Source organism: Oryzias latipes, chromosome 13, assembly GCF_002234675.1.
Source record: "Oryzias latipes chromosome 13, ASM223467v1".
NCBI lineage: Eukaryota > Metazoa > Chordata > Actinopteri > Beloniformes > Adrianichthyidae > Oryzias > Oryzias latipes.
In genome coordinates, this window is record NC_019871.2 from 5,645,906 (window position 1) to 5,668,352 (window position 22,447).

The following is a 22,447-nucleotide window of genomic DNA, read 5'->3' on the forward strand; positions in this document are numbered from 1 at the left end:
ACTCTTCTCTAACACCCAATCTATGCTTTCTGACTGTATTGAGAAATAGACGCTCACTGCCAGTCATTTTACTTTTAGAATGTTGCGATTGTCAACAGACCCACAACTGGTCAGGCTGGAGAACCTAAAAGAGGTTTAGGTTCATGAAATCTGTTTAGGATCATGAAATCTGTTAAACTTAAATGCAGATTTAGGCACGATATCAGGTCTTAACAACTGTGGCAGAAAATCTGATATTTACATCGTACATTCTACCGACAATAAGACCAACAAATACCACAGAGCAGGATTGAACAGAATAAAGTCGAAAGTGCGCATTTTTATCAAAATAATAATTAGAAAGGCTGTAACGAGCATCCAAATACTTGGGAATTCACAATCTGTCCAGAATAAACTAGTCTAAAATTATTCTAAGTAAAGTGTCGGTGAAGACCCTTTTTCAAAGTAAAACTATCAAATGTTTTTCATCGAAGAAAGAAAATGAAACTCTAGTTCAGTTTTCTGAAATAAGTTATGAAAAAGCAATTTTTTTATATAGTTTACCAGAGAAGAGAAGTCATACTGGAATGTGTTTGTAAAGTGTTCATCTAAAGTTCTAAGTTGGGAGTTCTTTGACATTTCCGCTAAAAACGAAAAAAGTCAGTTTTGTAAACCAACTGTTGGAAAAACTGTTGTCAGTTTAGAGAAAAGGGCTGTGAGTGTTTTCTAGTTACATTTTTATTTAGCTGTTGCTCTGTCTTCACTTACCATCTTCTTGTCATTGATCCACTGGAAGAAAAACATTTTCAGGATTTGTTCTAAAATGATCCAAAGCAATAGTGACCTATTTGTTTGTTTACTGCTGAAGTTAATTAAGAAGTTGACAGAAAAACTTGAGTGTGACATTGTTTAAAGTGAAAATCACATTTTTTTAAATCTTTGTGTGTATATTTGTTATGCTTTCTTGATTCTGATCTCCTATTCTAAATAAAAGGTATAAATGATGGTAATTAAAAACATTCTTTTGATTTTTATACATCCAGTAAAAGACATCCATCTAGCAACCACTCAAACATCGGTCTTCACCCGCCTGGTCCTTTCAGGGCGGCCGGGTTGTGGGTATCCTGTCGGCTGCAGTAATGGTCAGGCATGTGGCGCTGGGGGGGGGTCGGTCGGCCGGAGGGGGTTACTGCGCGGCGGCGGGGGGGGCGGGGGGGTAACCAGAAGATGGTGAGTATGTGTTCAAGAGTGCATGGGTGGGACGGACCTGGGGGCTGGCTCGCTGGGATCCTCTGGGGCTTTCCCTCCCCATCACAGAGCGGGAAGGGCATTGAGGGGGTTGGGGAGGGGGGCTCAGATAATATGGCGGGGGAGGACGGTTGTTGTGGGTAGGGTTATGGGGGGTGGCTGTGGGTGCGCGGCGATCTCTGGGTTGCTCGGGTCGGGTGCCGGGGCTGGCTCGCGGACACGGGGCGCCGGTCGGGTGGTGGGCAGCTCATGGGTTCTCGGGGCCCTGGCTTCGTCCTTGGCCCTTGTCTCGGTGACCGGTGCCTGGTGGCCCCCATGGCTGCCGCCTGGTACGGCTAAGCGCTCCTGTCATGTGGCCGGACGCCAGGTTCGCTTATGCCTTTGGGCGTCGGGGGGGCCCCTGTAGGGGGGCCTTCTCTGCGCCTGGCTGGGTGGGTGGGCAATCCCCTCCTCCCCCCCTCCCGGGCTACCTGGGTCAGGATGACGGGGGGGCTCCTGGCCTGGGGGTCTCTCCTCCCCTCTCCTGGGGCCTCATTTATAAAACTTTGCGTAGGATTTGCGTCAGAAGTGGCGTACGGATGAAACATAGGACGTGCGTACGCAAAGAAATATTCGGATTTATAAAACCGTGCGCACGCACATCCTACGCATCTTTCCCTTAATAAATCACAACCGATTCTAAATGCAGCGCAGCTTTTTGCGGCTTCGTGACACGCCCATATTTGTCCATAAATAGTCCGTGAAACGCCCACAAATGAATATTCATTGATTGCGAAACCATGGCAAACACCGAGAGGAAATCAAAAAAACGTATCTTCACTCAATGTGAAGTAGAAGTTATTGTTGGCGAGGTGGAAAAGAGGAGAAAAGTGTTGTTTGGAGGACACAGTGTGGGCATTACTAATGCCAAAAAGGCACGTGAGCGGCAAACGGTGGCAGACGCCGTAAATGCTGTAGCCTCACAACCATCCGAGGTTGTGAGGCTACAGCGCCCCATCGGGGGGGGGGGACCGGAGCGCTAGATGCATGCGCCGGGGGGACCGGAGCGCCAGGGGGGGGGACCGGAGCGCTAGATGCATGCGCCGGGGGGACCGGAGCGCCAGATGCACCGGGTGACACGCGTGGTTCCTCCGAGTGCTCCTCTGTAACGCCGGGCCCAAAAGCCCGCAGAGGTCCAACAGGACGGCTGGAGGAAGTCAGAACCGGCTCATAAGCCACTCGTCCTCGTTTGCCAGCAAGTCTTGTTGCTGTCTAAAGATGCGTTCACTCCGAATTCTTCCATTTGCCACATCTTCTATTAAGAGCGCAAGATCAGCCATTGGGCGTCATTACGCATTGTGATGGAGCATTTTATTTCCATCCATTTAATTACATCTGACCAGCTACAGATGTCGGCAATAATCCATGTGGAAATGGGAAATTGTTCAGCGCAAATGTAATTTCTTGTTGCTTTCTGAATGTTTGAGACATACGCCATACAATGTTTTTTTCAAAAATAAAACTAACTAAAGGCATATGCATGAATACCATAATTCCATAGCTTATGAAGAAATGTTTTAATATGAAGACAAATTTCCCCAGTGGACAATTAGTACATCTGTCCGTCCGTCCGCACGCCCGCACCTATCTGCTCCGCCAGACGGACACATTGACGAGAATATCAGTTTTGTACATTATTTCGTTCTGTTAACTATATTATTTATGAGGATGAATTGCACAACATGCCAATATTGCAGAACATATTTCACTTTTCTTTCTGCAAATATGTGTTCATTTGAATTTCTTTTGTAATTTTCGTTTGATCTTTTTTGTTTGTTTCACTGCTGATCGATCAAATGGGTGTTCGTGTAGGCTGTCAATTTTGAGACTTGCTTTGTGAAGTCTTCATGTTATTTCTGAGAGGCAGTATTGTCATTTTCACTTTCACGTGTTTCTTCCATCTGCCGACGGTGTCGCCGTTTCTCATTTAACCCGTTTTTGTGCGTACGCCTGGGTCAGAGCTTGCGTGAAGGACCGCACATTTTCCCGTCAAGTTTGCTTTTTATAAATCTCAACTATTGCGTAGAGAGTGGCGTACGCCTTCTTTTGTGCGTACGCAACGTTTATAAATGAGGCCCCTGGTCTGGCTGGGTAGGATCTGGTTCACCTTATGAACACACGGTTCACATCAGCAGCGTGCATGTATCTCCACCCCCACGTGCACGTGCACACTGCCACACTGCTCCCTGTCTGCTTCATCCCTCCTCCTAACCCACAGTGTATTGATGGACAGATATTTTCCACTCATCCTCGTGTCAGATTTTCACCTTTGATGTAATATTTGTCTTTCCAGCAGATCTGGTATAATTGTTACAGCTTAAAATAATAACTTATTCAAATCAGTACTTGTATCCCCCACTTTCTCGCTTCTTTTCCTTTTACTCTCTTCCACCCCCCCCTTCACCCTTCACATTCTTTCCCTCTCCCTCCCCAGACACACTAAATGTAACAAATAAATAAAAAATAATACAACAAAAAGGGGTTTTTACAAATCTACACTCTGGTTTCTCGAAGCTATATAACCTCTTTTTATGATAGTAAAACCTGTCCAACACAAAAGGCCTTCAGCTCTAATCTGTGTGCTCAGCTGTTGGACAGAACAAGTTAAAAATAAATAAATAAAAAAACATTACATATTGAGTAGTAAGAATCATAGTTTGATCTGTGATTAGCTGATCTTCGATTTGTCAGCTGAATCAGATCGCCACCAAAGGACGACCTGCAACCCTACTAATTTAAAAGACATAAAATCTATTACATAAGGTTATAGCTTTAGGATGTAAATGATGGTTAAACCTTACTTAGGAGTTGCCCATGAAGGAGGCAAGTCAAAAGAAGAAACTCTAAGAGAGCTTTAGCTTCCGTGACTAGACCAGAAGCTTCACTTCGGCAAATTATAGCCAAGATAAATGTGACTCCATGTGTGAGATTCCTGATTTGTAGCTCAGACTTCACAACAACCATGATCACAGCAAGGAGTCTGCGACAGAGCAGAGAAGCAAACTGTTCAATATGCTGGAGTGGCCAAAAGCCAAGAAGCCCTGCCAAACCTTTTTAATAAACTGAAACAATGTGGTTAAAAAAAAAGAATGCTAAAAACTCAGTACTGCCAACACTGCTTCTATGTTTGTCTTAATGCTTGAGGTAACGAGTGCCATCAACCGCGCTCTGGTCTGCTGATGCAGCATCAGTGGCAGACGCCAGCAGGCTCAATGACCTCATTCATGGGAAATCATTGGACTAAAGCAGGAGGCATTTGAGTCGGGAACATACAGGAAGCCACCAAACAAATTGCTACCCATCCTGGAGCTAGGGTTCCACACAGAGTAAAACTCATCCACCAAAAAAAGAGTGTCTGCTAAAAAAAGAAATGCAACTTTTTCACAGCGTCACTGTGTGGATCTCACCTCCGTTTCATGGCTGAATGCATCACTGCACTCCACATCTGTTTACACTTCTGCTATAAATATGCAAAGTCTTGCTGCATGATGGGGCTTCTCACACACACACATCTTTACACTTCTACACAGTTTTCTCTGGGCTGTTTACATTGATACATGTAACAATAGAGTGAATTTAAACTAAATACTGGTACAAACATTTTTTTTGATCCAATGACAGTAAAGCCCTAATAATCTTCCCACTTGAACGCCAAAAAAAGGACACAGAGCAGAGAAAATGATCATAAGCTTCTACTGCAGAGTCTGTCCACCCACTGGACAGCTGAGAAACTCCTCTGAAAGGCACTTTCACACCAAGGACATTTGAGGACTTTCATGAGTCTAAGAAACCCCTGAGGAGCAGCAATGAGAGCATCAAACCTTAAAGGGCTTTTGGGTTTGCATGTGTACAGTCAAGTGGATCTGTTCCCAGGTAATTGAGAACACAGAACTCATATTAATGCGTCTTTAGAACCCTGTTTGACAGTTTTACGTGACAGAAATGTGCGTCCTCAGCTCATTAAACTGAGTGAAGGAGCAGGGAGATTAAACTGGGGGAGGAGGTATTCACAGCCCCCGTATTAAAAAGTTATTGGCTGTCCTCGCTAAATCATCAATGAACTGATTAACCTAACAGAGAGAGTTTGATAAAGTGGAGAAATCTCTTTTTGTCATCTGACGAAAATTAGAAACAAGGAGAACCACTATGAGAGACATCATCTACAAATATAGAAAACTCGAAACAGTGGAGAACTTTCAGGAGTGACCAGTTCCAAGAACACAAGGACGCATCCAGTTCATAAAGGGACTGGGTCAAAAACTGATCCATGCAAAAGTTCAAGGAGAAGGACACTGAGAAGCAAAAATAACACTAAGACATATTTCTTACTTGACAAAAACAGCTGGATATAATACTGGATATAAATAGGGCCATGTGGGCTGATGAAGGTGTGCATGTCGTTCATTGACTGTACATGAGAACTGGACTGAGAGTGTGTTGTCACCATTAGAAAATGGCAGATTTTTTTTCGCAATATGGACGCTGCCATGTTGGAGCAAGATGTCAGTAACAGTGATTGGGCCAATCTATTACTGTTCATTTGAAGAAATTATTTTTGCAAAAATAAGTTTAAAGTGCTTTTTTTATTTAAATAGTTGTAAAAGTGAAATATTAAAGCTTTCCTGTAAATATCAGAAATACTATTTTTTAAGTTTACACAGGGTCTTGAGTTCATATTTTTCCACCGTCCTAAATCTTTTAATTTTTTTTGAGCAAGCAGATCAGAGCTGAGTGCCTCTTGTATTTGACAGATTTATTGTTACAATTGGGGTTTATGGATCTTCAGACAGACTGAGTGTATATTTCTATAAACCCCTTTTGTGTTTGTGGCCAAGCTTTATTTATGAAAATTATATTTGTATGCATTCCTTGTTGGACCGGACGGAAAAAAGAAACAAAAGAGGGGAGAAAGAAACAGAGTGGGATGTCAGAGATGGGGGATAAGGGGTTAGAGTGGGGGGTAGTCAATATTACAAGGTCAAAACATAAAAGTGTTGTAAATAAATTAGTTTACATAACTTAGTTCACACAGCACAAAATAAATAAATAAATAGTCTGCTCACAACTATTTACAGGTTAGAAGTATAATCATGCAGTAATCATTGATGATTTTTCTCCCAAGATTTCTGCACACAGACTGGTACACACAATAATCGCATTACCAATATTCATGAAGAGGGGTGTAGAAAAAGAGAAAAAAACAATACCCATGCCCGTATTTGTGCAAAGGTGAATAAGTGGGTGGGTTGAATGAATGTGTGCCTCTTAGAGTGTACCTTGATCACACTGAATGCTCCAGCAAAGGCAGCCGGTCCAGCCGGCCCAGCCCCCCACAGCCCAGAGCTAGGGGCAGACAGCGCAGCAACCCGGCCAATCTGGGCATCCAAGAGCCTCACCGTCAGACAAAGATCCAGGAGCAACAAACCTCCCGTGCACCTCACCCCCATCACAGAAACGGAGGTCATGACCCAGCAGCCCCCCGGCCGAAGAGTAGGAGGAACAGAGAACACGCAGAGCCGGAGCCCCGGCAGGGACCCGTCCCACCCCCAGGCGCACCGGGCGCTGTCCTTAACCTTTAGGTTGCTAAATTTAGTCCAGGTTAAAAACACCTAACAATGAAAAAAATGCAATTAAATAATAATAAGAAAGTTCAAATAAAGATTGAGTGATTTAAACTGGTCCAGCTTGACATTCATTAAAGGTTCATTCTCAAGCTAAAATACTTAACTTCCTGTTCACTTTTAAATTCACAGATAGATTCACCTTAATGATAATAATGACAGTATTTTTCTGCAAGATATGTAGAAGCAATTTGAAATCTATTTTTCCCCTTTAGAGAGTCATCTCCTGAGGGTGTACAACAGTGGTTTCTTCAATGTGAAATCCATGGAGGCAAATGGAGCACAAAGATTTTTTTTTTTTTTTTTGGAAAAGATGCTGATTATCTTAATTTTGACACCCCGGAACATATCTCAGTTATTTTCTTTGAAGACAGGATGTAAGGCAGTTTTGTTCGAAGCGAGGAGGTGACAGTCTTTGAGGCACAAGTCAGGGATAATGAGGAAGATAATAGTACAAGGAGGTGAGGAAGTGACCCACCTGACAGTACTTCAGTGAGCTGTCACAGTTTTTTTTTTGCAGTACAGCAGGAAATGTTATAAAGAAATATAAAGATAGTTCAATAAAAACGATTTGAGTTTTGCTGGAACTTAGCTGTACTTTATCTGAAAATGATCAATAGTTTTTCTTCCCTGAAAGTCTCTTTGAACAGATCAGCCTCTAAGTGACTGAAGGTGACAATGATGCCGTGCATAAAAAAAGGAGAATTTTGCCAGTTTCAGCAGTGCTGGTGCTGTAATACTGTTGCATAGGAAGAGTTTGCACGCATGTAGAGGGGTTTGCACATCATCTTTCTCTCCAATGTTAATTTAATATATAGAGGGATGCAGCTCCTCCTAATTAATTTGACTTTAATCTTGACTCAGTTTGATCATGATGAATTAACCTCAGTGATGAGTGGCTTAAATGACTTGGTGGCTAGAAAAAAAAAGTCAAGTTCCTGTTCAGCTTTATTATGAAAATGACGGTGTTAAGGCCCGTTCACACCGGGACGAATTTCGCCGGCGATTTTCGCCAACGTTTAACGCCTCGTGACTAAACAAAGGGCACCAATGAGCGTGTGCACACCGACGCGAAAAAACGCCACGCGTCAAAGCATCAAAAAAAAAAAATGCCTCGGATTTTTTTTTTTTGGACGCCTCGCGTCGAAATCTATTCGACCAATGAAAACGGCGCTTTTGCACACGTGTCTGGAGCTTCTGAAGTTACCCCCCTTGGGGGCGCTCAAACACAAAACTGCCTTGCTGAGCACACATACAAGCGAAGAAGATAGACGCCGAGTAGCGTCTACACTGCCGCGAAGAAATAATGACGGACATTCTAAAATATCCCCGAACCAAGCAACAGTTGGAGCTACTGGTGCTTGAAATATTCATGTTTTCTTTGTATTATTCTGACAAGCGCGTAAATACTTGCTCTCTTCTTCTGAGTGAAAAGCGACTTTAAGAAGCGTAAAGTTGCGCAGCCTCACCTTGTGTACAGGAGTATTTCTGTTTTACATTAAGCGCCATCTAATGTCAGGGAATGAAATTGCATGTTCGCTCGGCTCATCGTCAGTGAAACTCGCCTGGGTGTGAACACAAAAAATAACGCCTGGCGAATATTCGTCCCGGTGTGTACGGGCCTTTAGAACATAAATTAGTCACCATTCCAAAATGTATTTTTATGAAGTCAAACTGCAGTTATGATGTCCTTAGAGAGACAGGAAGGTGCCTAACTATCGCCTTATGCTATAATCACATGCACATGTACTGGAGGTTGACCCGTCTTAAAGGGAGTGCAGGTGTGTCTTGCAGTTCCCATGAGGCTCATGCCGCCACCTTAAGGGACGTCACGAAAATGGAACGCAACATTGTCATGTGGTAAATGTATTGTGAAGTATTTGTAAGGATTATGTTAGTTACACGCACTTACAACGTACAGGGGACGCTGTTCGCATGGTGTCCGTATAAGTCATTGGTGAGGTACGTACAGGGTGTGCAGGTGATACGCTCGGACCGTCTGATTTCCTAAATTGTGACAACCAGACTGTGCGCAGGGTGTGCACTTATAGCTTAAACAGGACTAGCGGGTTCTAGCAGTGTGCAGAAATTGGAGGGTTGAAAACAATAAAAAAAAAATCTGCAAAACATGCCGGCGCCTCACCTACTTCACCCTTACGTGTTGCTTAACCTGTCGCACGCAGCATGCCTATAAAATATATATATATATATATATATATATGCCCCGAGTGCATGGAGCGCCACAATCAAGTGGCTGGAATAATATACAGGAACATGTGTGCAGAATATGATCTGGAAACCCCAAGGTCAAAATGGGAAACACCTCCGAAGGTGGTAGAGAATGAGAGGGCAAAGATCCTGTGGGACTTCCAGATCCAGACTGATAGGATGGTAATGGCAAACCAACTAGGGTTGTGCCGATGGACGATATCATCGTCCATCGTGATGGGAGACTGACATCCCGATGGAGAGACCACCATCGTGATGCCACGCCCCCGCCACGTTGCGCGTCGACACCATAAGCCGCGGTTACATGTACAAAATATCTTGATGGGATCAATGGTCGGATTAGAATCCAACCGTGTACATGGGCCCAGAAAAATGTTTTCAGAATATAAAAACGTTCACTAAGGTCACAATTTCGGTCGGAATAAATCATTCGCACACGCGCAGTATTCGCACATGCGCAGTTTGAAAACCGGAAGAGGATACAACTTCCGCCGAGCGGCTTTTTTTCCAAACTTTATTGAAGGTAACAATTCAATACAAAACGATAACAGCGGCGAGCAGCTATATACATTGACATGTCAGCTCGGTAAAATACGAGACGATCTTCTAAACGTGCTTTTAATAATGTTACGGTTATTATGAAACACCTGTTCGCTCATCATTTGAATTTTAATCCGTGTGGTCAGTGCTTTTTCTGAACGTAGCCAGGATTAGCAGTATGCTAACACGGGCTAACAACATTAGCTTTGGGTGGCGCTGCATCCTGCGAACAACATCAGCCTTTATTTAGTCGGGACACGACTGGAAACACAAATCCACGTGATTGATTGAATGTTTTCTAAGGACTGAGCGACATTTCTGCTTTGAAGCTCAAACCGCTGTGTGTCTGCTGACGATCCGAACTGTGCTCAGACACACGTTTAGACCCGGTTCTGAGTTCGGTTGCTTGTACCCCTAGAGCTGCGGGACGGATCGCAGTCTTAAATCTCCCACACATACCGCTCATGTACCCCCCCCCCCCCTTCCCATCAAACACAAAGCTTTAAGTCCGCGCTCTGCCGGTCCACTTCACTAATTAAGTGCGGGAGCGACTACACTAATTTTCTATCTTGCTTGTTACTTTTTCTGTTAAAGTCACTTCCCTCAGTTTATACTGGATCATCGCGGATTAACCATTAGTTGGGAAATAAGATGAAAAAAGCAAAATAACGAATAGCAGTTATATGAGAACGAAAAATGTAAAAATACCCCCCCACCCCCCCGACGATGTCATCGTCCATCCCGATGGTTGACAGCAAACATCGTCAACGGCCAAATTAGGGGACATCGCCCAACCCTAAAACCAACCAGACATTGTAGTGGTGGATAAAGAACAGAGGAAAGCCGTCGTGGTGGATGTGGCAGTACCAAGCAATGGGAACATCAGGAAGAAGGAACATGAGAAACTGGAGAAATACCAGGGACTCAGAGAACAACTGGAGAAAGCCTGGAAAGTGAAGGTGACAGTGGTGCCTGTGGTAATTGGAGCACTCGGGGCAGTAACCCCCAAGCTGGAGGAGTGGATACAACAGATACCTGGAAAGACCTCAGACCTCTCAGTCCAGAAAAGCGCAGTGCTAGGAACAGCTAAGATACTGCGCAGGACCCTCAAGCTCCCAGGCCTCTGGTAGAGGACCCGAGCTTGGAGGAGAAACCACCCACGGAGGGTGAGAGGGGCGTTTTTTTTTTGTTTTGTTTTTATATATATATATATATATATATATATATATATATATATATATATATATATATATATATATATATATATATATATATATATATATATATATATATATATATATATATATATATATATATATATATATATATATATATATATATATATATACACACACACACACACACATGTGTGACTAAGGCATTAGCAAACAATGGGAGCTGATTGAACAACAACACTATATAATCCTTTATTTAACTCATACAAGGCTCAGCACATCTGCTGTTGGTTTGTGTGTTTTCTGTTTTACTTCTATTTACCCTTTTTACTCCATCTAAACAAGAGGTGCCACATGTCGGCAAAAGCAAGACACATCCATTTTTCTTCCCATAGACTGCAATTATGAAGAGAAACGTGTGAAAAAGTGTGTACATAACACAATTTATTGAGAGGTTAAAGCCAAGTGGATGGTAGAATGTAATTCAGTTTTTATATTTAACCCATTTTACAAACGAATCTCAATGAGAACTATTATTTATGACGTTTCATCCAACAAAATTTAAATAAAGACAGTAATGAACAAATTCAGTCAATTATGTTCCATAAAGTAGGAATTTAACCAATATATTTGATCAACAGAATATATGGAATTTCAAAGTTAACGTCTGCATTTTCAAGACTCAAAATCCTTTCATTTTCTCCCAAAATCAAATTCTGGTTGTTCTTACCGACCTGGAACCGATTTACTGTGGTACACGGCGCACAAAAATAAATGTCCAAATGTTTTATGTACAACTTTGGTAAACTACATAGCTGCACAGTTTGTTGCATTGTTGAAGCATTATGGGTACTGTAATACATCCTGTGCTTCAACATAATGATCTCAAAAAGTGAGAGTTTTATTTTGCATTTTTTGTGTTACAACTGAATCTATTTTGGGAGTTGTAAACAAAATTTGACTGTCGTGTTGCTCTCCTGCAAAGGCTGATTATTGCAGATGAAGGAGACAAACATCTGACCGATGGACTGCCCCTAGGCATTCTGGGTAGTGTAGGAAAATCGAAATATATCACCTTTTTGTTTTGCTTTGTTTGGTGTTCTATAATCCAGCTCCCCTTATGGTCCACAAAACTCTACAAGAACTAAAGCTTGAGTTTTTGCATTGTGAGTCAGTTTTCCCTTGTACAACACCTATAAAAAATTGCTGGTTTTGTTTCTATGCTAATCAGTTCAAATCTGCTTCTGTTTAACCTCTGTTGGAATTATTGTTAACAATTTAAAGGCTGAAACATTTTTGAATTTTTGGTTATTTTAAAACCTTTAACAGAGGCAATGCACAATTGTTTTCATAAAATAATTTTTCAAAACATTTTACTATATTGACCAAACCCTTTAAAGTATTTAATTAAGTTTACATGTACCTAATTGTTAATAAACATAAAATAAAAGTAAAAAACTCTTTAGAAGTCATTGTCATGTTCAGGAAAAGGACGACAGCTCATTTGTCTTTAAAGTTATAAGTCAACATAACATGCTCCATCTGTGAGTCTGGATCTGGCCCAAGAAAAGCTGCACCATGTGTGGAGGATCACATGTGATACTCAGCACAGGCTGGGAACAGACTTTTTTATGTATACCGGTATAGTCTGTCTCTCTTCTTTGTTTTACGTTTTGGGTCTCTCTCAATCATTTCTCCCATTTTTTTCTTATTTTATAATATTTCAGAACTGAAGAAGATGAATGCATGAAATCAATGTTCTAATAAATGAGTAAGAGTAACACATACTTATGCCACAATACTCAATTGTAATTTAAAATCCTAGTAAATAAATTGAATAAAAAAACATCCTTAAATAACGGATAATGGTCTATTTTAAAAAAAAGTATGCTTCAAAATTAACCTGTTTTAATATATGTACTAATTATCTGGTAAACAAGAACAATTCATTTTATAAATATCAAATTCACACTCAGTAAAGCTGCATGATAAGCCCATGGAGCCAAAATGTTCACATAGAAAGCATAAGAAACATAATAAGGTATATAATAAAGCCTAGTCAAAGTGCAAAATGCAATTAGCTATTGTATTTATGACTGATTGTATATTTTTGTATAATTACCGGTGAAGCCCCTTGAGAAAACGGTGCTGTGATATTAAGCTATATAAAAATAATGGAATTAGACTGAAAGACTGAATTAAAGCTAAAACAAACAGAATTTTTTTTCTTAATATAAGTACAGTAATTACACATGACACAGTAATCAAAAATTTAAAGTATTTGACAAAACTTGACAAAATAAATAACAATATTTCGATTTTGGGCTTTGTGTAGCAGTAAATGGAAGCAAGATTTCACCTACGGAAATATCCGTTAATAAATCAATGAGAAACAAGTTACTCACCTCACGAGGTTTAACCAGGGTCTATCTTTTAAAGTCAATGGTTTTAAAGCTCCTACATCCAGAAAATCAATGCGAGGAAGTCCGTTAGCTTTAGCTACCTAGCTTAGCCGGGCCTACCAAAGAACGCCCGCCCGCCAGAAAAGAAACTCAAACCCCGCCCTTCGAGGAGTCACATCCAATCAAATTGCCCAAACACGAATTTTAACCTTGACTGACAGGTAGAGCAAACCTTCTTACTGATGACGCATTTATTGGCTGTAGTAAATTAAATACAAGTTTCTCTTTGCGTAAATCACCAAATAATTTTTTTTATCTTACAATATATATCATCTAAAAGAACAAATTACAAAGCACTATATTTAGTAAGAAATACATGGACAATATGAGCTCGTATTTACCGCAGAGAGTTAAAAAAATCTTGTAAGGGAAGAGGTTGATATTTAATTGTTAAAAGTGTTTTTTATAAAATATTTGTAATTATTTTTGTGTAAAATATTTCTTTTTAAAAATGACTAAAACAAAAGAGAAATAAAACAACTTTTCCCACTTTTACTACATATAAATGGTAAATGGCGTATACTTTTATAGTGCTGTGTACCTTCCTCGAAGGACCAAAGCACTTTACAGAACCACATATTCAAGTGTGACTAGTCTTAGTGACATGGCCTTTAAAACTTGGGAAATTGGGGATTATGCACAGATGAGGATTTAAGAAACGACAAAAAAAAAAAAAAATTAAACTGTTCTCTATAGAAATAATCCAGCAGAGACTAAACTTAAGGTTGTACAAATATAAATTGGCATTTTCAGTGATAAAGAGTGTGTTTGTAGAAAACATTGATACAATATGAAGGTATTGGAAATACTAACCTGTAAATAAAAACGGGAACGTTTGTTTCTAAAATGCTCCAAAATAAAGGGATAACCCTTGTGCCAACCTAGGCACTTTAACACTGGGAGCTGGGTCATCTAGACCCACGAGACAGTGCATTGAACCCTTTTTCTTCAGTGATTTGTGATCTTCACTGGTGTCCATGGATTACATGAAATCTTTCCACCTTTATCCACCTTTGTCATGGTAGAGTGAACACGTCAATGCAAGGGTGGGGTCATCTAAGATAGCACAAGGGTTAAAGTGATAAAAACTTGTGAAAAAAGATTTTTCTCAAGGATGAAATGGTTTAGATGAAAATGGTTAAATATTGACAAAAGTAGTCCTTACACATTCAAATTTTCTTTACTTTTTATGACTATTCTAATTATTTTAAGTGGAAAAAATGCCCTCTGTCACTTAAAAGTTGGTGTTAAAACAGATTCGAATAACTGCATTTAATTGTGGTGACTAGTTGTAATAAAGTGTTTTTAAAAGCTGTACTTTACTAAATAATTTAAGGAAATGCAGATTTTTATTGATATGGAGAGCCAAATTGACAGAGTGAGTAACATTAGGTTTGTTATTGTCTGCCAATGATATTACAAATGCAAAACATGACGGTTTTCAGAATAAAATCCAGACAGTAAATACCTGCGTGGAATATGTAACCTCTTCAGGTGGTACATTTACAAAATCCTAAAAAGTTTGAGTTTTCAGTGGTTCTCTTTAGAGATAACAAGGAAATGGCCTCAAATGGCCACAAAAAACACTTTTTTTCTTTTGCAAACATGCAAGGATGCCAAATTCTCCTCCTCGTGCCGTGGAATGCTGCATTATGAAAGGGCTGCATTTGAAATCTACCAAGTTCTGGCACAACATGAGTCAAAAGCAATCATGACTAACAGATATTTAGAGTCTCATTTACTTGGCATCTGTGTTTGAAAAAGAGGTGTTCAGTTTTCACCAGAGTTTCCGCTTAACAGCAGCAGCTGTTGTGGAGCAGAAGCTGGAAGTGACATTATCCAACATCTCCTGTTGAATCAATAAAATATTTCTGCCTACACGAAGCTGATTTCCTCACTCTGTGATGTCTGCGTGCTCCAAAAGCCACCACAACATTTGTGGGGATCAAGTTTCTTTTTCAAAAGGGAAAGTTGGCCCATATATACATGTTTTTTTTCTTTTTTTTTCTTTATGAGAAAATAAGAAATTACCAAAAAGCATACCTAATAATAAAAAAACATGTAATTTGATACAAATGTTCATCTCTAATTATAAATGCCAGAAACAAAATTTAATTGAGCAAAACAAAATTTTATGCCTTCTTTGGCAAAACTTTTTTCTTCTTTAACTCTGATTTACCAATCATCTTATAATCTATTTTCAGTGTTCCCATGGGATATTTTAGTTATGATTCTGCTTTTTTAATAGTAAATATAAAAAACTGTCATTTTCTAGGACATAGTTTTTGCACAGCAGCAGGATTTCATAAGAAATATACATTTGATTTGTGGGCAGCTCTGTTGGCGCCGAGCAAGCCCGCCCCCACTACCAATATAATATATACCGCCCCACTAAGTGCTCTCCCACTAGTTTAAAACCCCTTCACACCCACAACCTTACCAGTGCAACAAAAACTGGTGAGCATTATTGGAGCTATGAACTCCAAGGAAAACGAAGACGTAAATGGATCTGTTCGTCTACAAATGGATGCATCAGAATGAAGGGGGGAAAGCCCGCTCAGCCTATTTTTTTTACATCACAAATAAGCTATTTTTCAAACAGCATTTAGCTCCTGATTCCCAGCAATTTGAATAAAGAAATTCTAAGAGGTGCAATTTGAAGCCAAATTTTCTTTATCTATGCCCTCCATCAAGAACAAAATGCTGTTAAAAACCAAGAACATGGTTTTTGTTGGAGTGGATCTTAAGATGCAGCCAGAACAGATCATGTGATTCACTCCTGCAAAGCCTACTTTTATTATTTTAAAGCGTCTCTGACACAAAAATTACATCACATCCACTTACCACCCTGGTTTTTTAGGCTTATCCTTCTCTAAATAAGAGCCATCACTAGTAACCATGGCAACTGCAAGACATTTTTTTCCCTTTTTGTTCAAAGAGACTTGAAATATTGGCCAAAATTGTCAAAACACTCAGACACATGAAACACACAATCTGTCAATACATGGCTCCTCCATTGGCTTCTGCAGTGGTTTATAAGAATCCATTATTACAGCGTGTGGAGTGTGTAAACACACACCATAGCTGTTCAATTAGCAGTCGCATTTTCAGCCTAACGTTCTCCATAGAGCAGCATTTTTTCCTGCCTTGTAATTTAATTATAAATACTGAATTACATTTTTGTCGTTTTATATTACGTACAAGTTAAGTAAACCATAATAGGGATGGGATTCTCCACACTTTAAAGCAACAGTTAAAACTCTATTTGATAATCATTTCATTCAATGGATTCTAAGTGTCATACGTGTGTACTGTATGTATAAGTGTAAGTATGTCTGTGGTTAGGAGCAATTATAATCTCTACAAGATAGTACAGCCTTTTATTTGTTCTAATTAATTTATTAATCAATAACTTAAATAGATTTGATAAATATGCATTTCTATTGTCCTTTCCCACTAAATTCGTTTAAAAAAATTAAATCAATCAACCAATAAATAGTATTTTTTTCAATAGACTGATTTAGAACAATAAAGATGCACAATGCAAATATTTTAAAATTAGATATTCAAATAATGTTTTGCATTATAATACACTTAAAAGCTCTAAAAGTTGATTTTGCATGACATAGGCCCTTTAATTTGTTTCTAAGAACTGTTTAAAGCCGTCACGACACTTTCAGAGACAGAATGATTTGTGTGTTCAAAGAAACAACTGATTCAATTCCTCATGTCTAAAGTAGATAAGTGTCTGTTTTATAGCATTTAAAGTTATTTATAGAGAAAGTCTTAGTAAATCTAAGTCTTGCTCTAGACGTTCTTTTAGCTGGAACCAGCTGAGCCGTTCTCCTCTTACCTCTGGCATTAACAATTAACTGGAATTTCTTTTTCCAGACCATTCTCTGTAAACCCAGAGATGGTTGTGGGTGAAAATCCCAGTAGATCAGCAGTTTCTGAAACCCTCTGACCAGCCTGTCTGGCACCAACAACCATGCCACGTTCAAAGGCACTTAAATTAGCCTTCTTCACCATTCTGGTGCTCGGTTTGAACTGCAGCCGATCGTCTTGACTTTTAAAAAATTGGTACATGTTTCACCACACACATTCGTGTGAGGTAACTTGGCAAAACTCTATGAGGTTCCATTTGTGCCAAAAATCTGTTTTTGTGTCCACTGTCTATGTCTTTGGTCGTCTCACTTTGTCGTCAGGACTTAGCAACCGTTGCTACTGTCGATAGCTACTGTCGATAGCTACTGTCGATAGCTACTGTCGATAGCTACTGTCGTTAGCTACTGTCGTTAGCTAGGGTGTTTGCTACTGTCGTTAGCTACGACGTTTCCCCGTGTTTTGTCGTTAGATGTTCTCGTTTTTCAAATTTTGCCAAAGTCGTCAGAAAAGTCCTTTGTAAGGCCGGTAAATTTTTTCCTGTACTACCACGGAACGAAAAAGAAATGTTTATCAAAGCAGACGTCAGGGTTAACCATGACAACACGTTTTTAAGATGAACTTTATTTTGATATTCCCTCAAACGCGTATTGCCAGAAAGGGGGGGGGGGGGGGGGCATGCATACAACGCTTGAAACGAAAACAAAGTGGCGCATTACCGCCACCACCTGATCTGGAGGCGAACTACTTCTATTTAACGCGGAGAATGACACATAATAAATATGAACATTTTACGAAGACTATTTATGAATGTGCTGTGTTCTGATCATGAAAAACGTGGTTGATTTATTAATAATAAAATTACAAACACATTGGTGTTGATTTAATGTATTTGTTCAGAAATAAACCCTCAAGTCATTAGTCCATGGCAATATTTATTTTTTTTGCCGCTGAACGATTTACGGGGGCCTTGCAAGGAGGCCTTTAAAATATCTTTGATGAGTTACCTTCTCAAATTTTAGTGGGTCGAGTCACTAATTATGAATATAACAGTCGAAAACTGACTGGTTTTTGAGCTTTTCTTTTTAATCTATTTATGTGACCATGAGATGGCGCACTCGGGACCACATAAGGCTCTTATTAGTCCGTCTGATCCTCGTTTATCCATCAGATTTGTAACAACATATTTTATAAAGATCAGTCATTTTTCAAAATAATTTGAAATAATAGTTTCATCACAAGATTAAATTAAAGCCATACTCTAAATAACTTTAAACGGGAACGTGAAACCGTTGTACGCTGTACCCCCCCCCCCCCTTTCTGGCAGTGCGCGTTTGCAGGATTGTCAATAAAGGTTTTTTTTTTTTTAAAGTGTTTTGTTCCGTGATAATACGGGAAACAATTTATCGACCGTACAAAAGACTTCTCTGACGACCTTTGCAAAATTTGAAATACAGCAAGATCTAAGGACACGACATGGTGAAAGAACGTAGCAAACGACACTAGCAACGGTTGCTAAGGATCTTCCTGACGACACGTGAAACGACGTAGCAGACGACACTAGCAACGGTTGCTAAGGATCTTCCTGACGACATGGCGAGACGACGTAGCAAACGACACTAGCAACGGTTGCTAAGGATCTTCCTGACGCCGTAGTTAGACGACATGGGATAAGGACAATGACAAAGATAAAGTTTAAGGATAAAGCAAGCATATACATCACAAAGTTAATACAAAGTAATAATCAAAGAATCATGGGCATGCAGAAGATATTGCTTAGTAATACATAGACATGAACCAATGTAAAATGAACTCGTTCAATAGACATAGACAATGAGCCCAAAGCATAGACAGTGGACGCAAAAACACGATCAGTGGACATAGACAATGGACCAAAGACATAACAGTAGACGCAAAAACACATTTTGATATTTTTGGCACAAATGGAACCTCATAAAACTCATGCAGGATCCAGTGTGGTTAGTTTTGTGTTTGACCAGATTTTAACAAACAGTAATGTTATGTTGAGTTCTCCTGCCTCCCCAAATTTGATTCCTTCAAAGTTGAGCAAATTCATAAATAATTGTAGATTAAGCTACAGTATGATGTTGGTCTACAGATTACAATTTACAGATATTCAGAGGCATCCGCATTTTATTCAGTCAAACGTCTTTGACTGGTATCCCTTTTCTTCTTCGTTTTCATTTTCTCAAAAGTATTATTTTTTAGAAATTATCAAAAATATGAAACCTATTTTGACCCAAAAATGCTACCACCTACTAGCAGCATCATGAAGGTAATTGCAGATAAACAGCCAGAAGGGAAAAATAAACATCGGAATCCCCGATTTTTGAGGCAATGTTCCTTTAAGCAAACACAAAAGAGTCCTAGAAAACAAATAAATGAGCTTTTTGGGTCTGGATTTTCTTTTGCAAAAAGATGAACATTTTCTTCTTGCCTTTATAAAACCAATGTTTGGCCAGGCAAAATAATCAGACTTTTTTGTTAAAAGGCCTTATGGTGTCAGGGCTGTTTTTGTAGAAATTGTTCATAAATGAAACCAACTATTGACTATAGATACAGAAAAAATAAATTCATAAAATCTGTTTGTCTATCTAAGTGGTTCCAATCTTTTGCAGACCATGGACCTTCCACTGTAATGCTAAAGTGGACATCCGATATTTTTTCAGCCTCCAGTTTGTTTTGACGTTTGAGGATAAAGTTTATCTTCATCCTCTGTAAAATACCGGTAACTGCCTTTCCTTCTAATGCATTCAACACACATCATTAGATTCTCAATTCTAGGAAATCTCTGTTTGTTTGAAATGAACCCAAACTTATGCTCTAAATCTATTATTCTGAATAATTCCAGCTCTGTCATTACAGCTCGGCTTTCTTTTCCATGTGTTTGACAGGAGTCTGCATTTTTAACATCAATTATGTAAATAATTTAGTAATCGTTAGGCAATTAGATCCAACATCTTCAACAGAGGAGCAACCTTTTGTCTTTGGTGTTTAGAGAAGTAAAGAGACACCAGCTAACAAAAGATATCTGCTTTAAGTTAGAAGCAGAAAAACATAAAGTTGATGACTGCAATAACTAACGAGCAGAAACAGATGAATGGGGAAAAGGTGCTCACTACCTCATCAGTCTACCCCCCAGAGGTCCGTGGAAGCTCTCTTACAGGGCCGTCTTCTATTGCTCCGATTCTGAACACGATCAACAAGTTCAGATGATAGATTTTCTGTCAGACAGTCATAGCTGGATGATTAGTTTCCAATTCTTCAACTTTGCTTTCATGAATCAGAAGTTAAGAGATTTTTTTTTTTAATGCTAGAAAATCACAATCTAAAATGATAGAAACACAAACACTTCAACACACCGCCACGGGTGCGACAGTGACCTGCCCAGGGGGCATGCCGCCATCGCCCAACAATAGGTGGGATTGGCTCCGGCAACCCCGCGGCCCCAATGGGTTAACAAAATGGATGGAGGTTCAAGACAAAAACACTTGCACTGGATTTGGATTCTACCTGCTGATGGATTCACTGAAAATGTCACGTGCCCAAAGCCAAGACCCTGATTGGTATGCAGCGCAGTGACTTAGCCACAATTCAGATATTTGAACTCTGGCAGTGCCACCCGAATCACGCTGCTCAAATCGTGCTGCTGCCAGACGTTCATGCCAGGCCCGCCGTTTAAATGCCACCACAGGACCTCAGATTGCGTCTGTGCCATTGACTTAACATTATAACTGGCTGCCTCTGCTGTGGAAATCGCATTCGGTGAGAAAGCAGCTTAATAAGTGATGGAAGGAAAGATCTGGGACAGGGCTACTTCCTGCAATGACGTGTTTCACTCTCCTCAGTGCATCCATGGTCTCATGCAGAGGATGATGATGATGAAGAGGATTGTCCATGATGGATTTCAGTTTCCGTAACATCCTCCTCTCACCCACCACAGTCACAGACTCTATGGGACATCCCAGAAAGAGGCCAGATCTCCGCACCAAATTATTGATCCTCATCTTTTCCCTGTCCGCGCTTTCGCCCCCCCTCCCACTAGCTCACTCTGTAGAAGAGGGCAAATGCAGCAACGCCCTCATAAAAAACTCTAAGAGTCCTGCAAATTCTCACAGAACCCAGCTTCCTAAGATTCTCCTTCAATCTCCAATTGCTTCTCCGGTGGCATTTTGTTGTTGCTAAGCGACAATATCTAACCTGCACCTGCAGACACTTTAGACCCTGAAGGGGTGGGAAAAAAGTCCAAAAAGGACCTAACTGCACCCTTTATATGTAAAAGAAGTCCATGCCTGTCAAAGACAAGCCTATAGTTACAGAGTAACAAAACAAAAACAAGTAAGCTAAGATGGACATGTAACGGTTTCGGTTTCTTTGTGTTTTGTTTCCTTGGTTTCCTGTTTTATTTTGTAGTATTTCTTGTTTTGTTGTTGTTTCGAGTTTTACCTTGCCCCATCAGTCCTGAGTGTTTCCACCTGTGTCTTGTTGCCTTGTATGTATTTAAGTCCTGTCTTTCCCTTCCTCCTGTGCCGGTCCATATTGTATTCTGGTCTTCCCCTGTTTCGAGCGTTTCTAGTGTTTCGAGTTTTGCCTGCCTGTTGCAGTGGTTTTGTTTTTGTAGTTTCGAGTTTATGTTATTAAACCCTATTCCCTGCATCCTCCTTCCTCCTCTCCTCTCTGCGCCTGGGTACGTCCCCTATTCCCCCCGTGACATTATGGACCAGCCAAACCTGTACCCAGCAGAGAGGACCTGGTTTTGGTGGACCCCTGAGTGTTCCCAGATGCCCTCAGACTTCAGGGGGAGTCGCCTAGCCTCAAGAGGGGGTCGTCGTCGTCGTCGCTGCCGCCCTCACCGCCCTCACCGTAAGCCCTCCCCTGACTCCTGGATGGAGTGGGACATTCTCCAGCCACAGGCCTTCCTGGACCCTCTGGACCAGGACCTGTGGCTGTGGGAGGACCTTTATCTGGAGGAGGAGGGGGTTGAGGCCCAGTGGGCCTTGAACTGCCCCCAGCTCCCTGCCTCCAACTTTGACGGGAGTCATCTGGCAGTGAGGGGGGGACGCCGCCGACGTCGTCATCGCTGTCGCCCTTCTCGACGTCCCGCCCTGGTTTCGGAGGTGAACCTTGAGGCACCCCGTCCGATTCCAGCTCCGAGGAGGGTGTCCGACCCACCACGACCCGTTCCGGCTCCGAGGAGGTTGCTGGACGCGACCCCGCCCGTTCCTGCTCCTAGGAGGGTCCCGGACGCTCC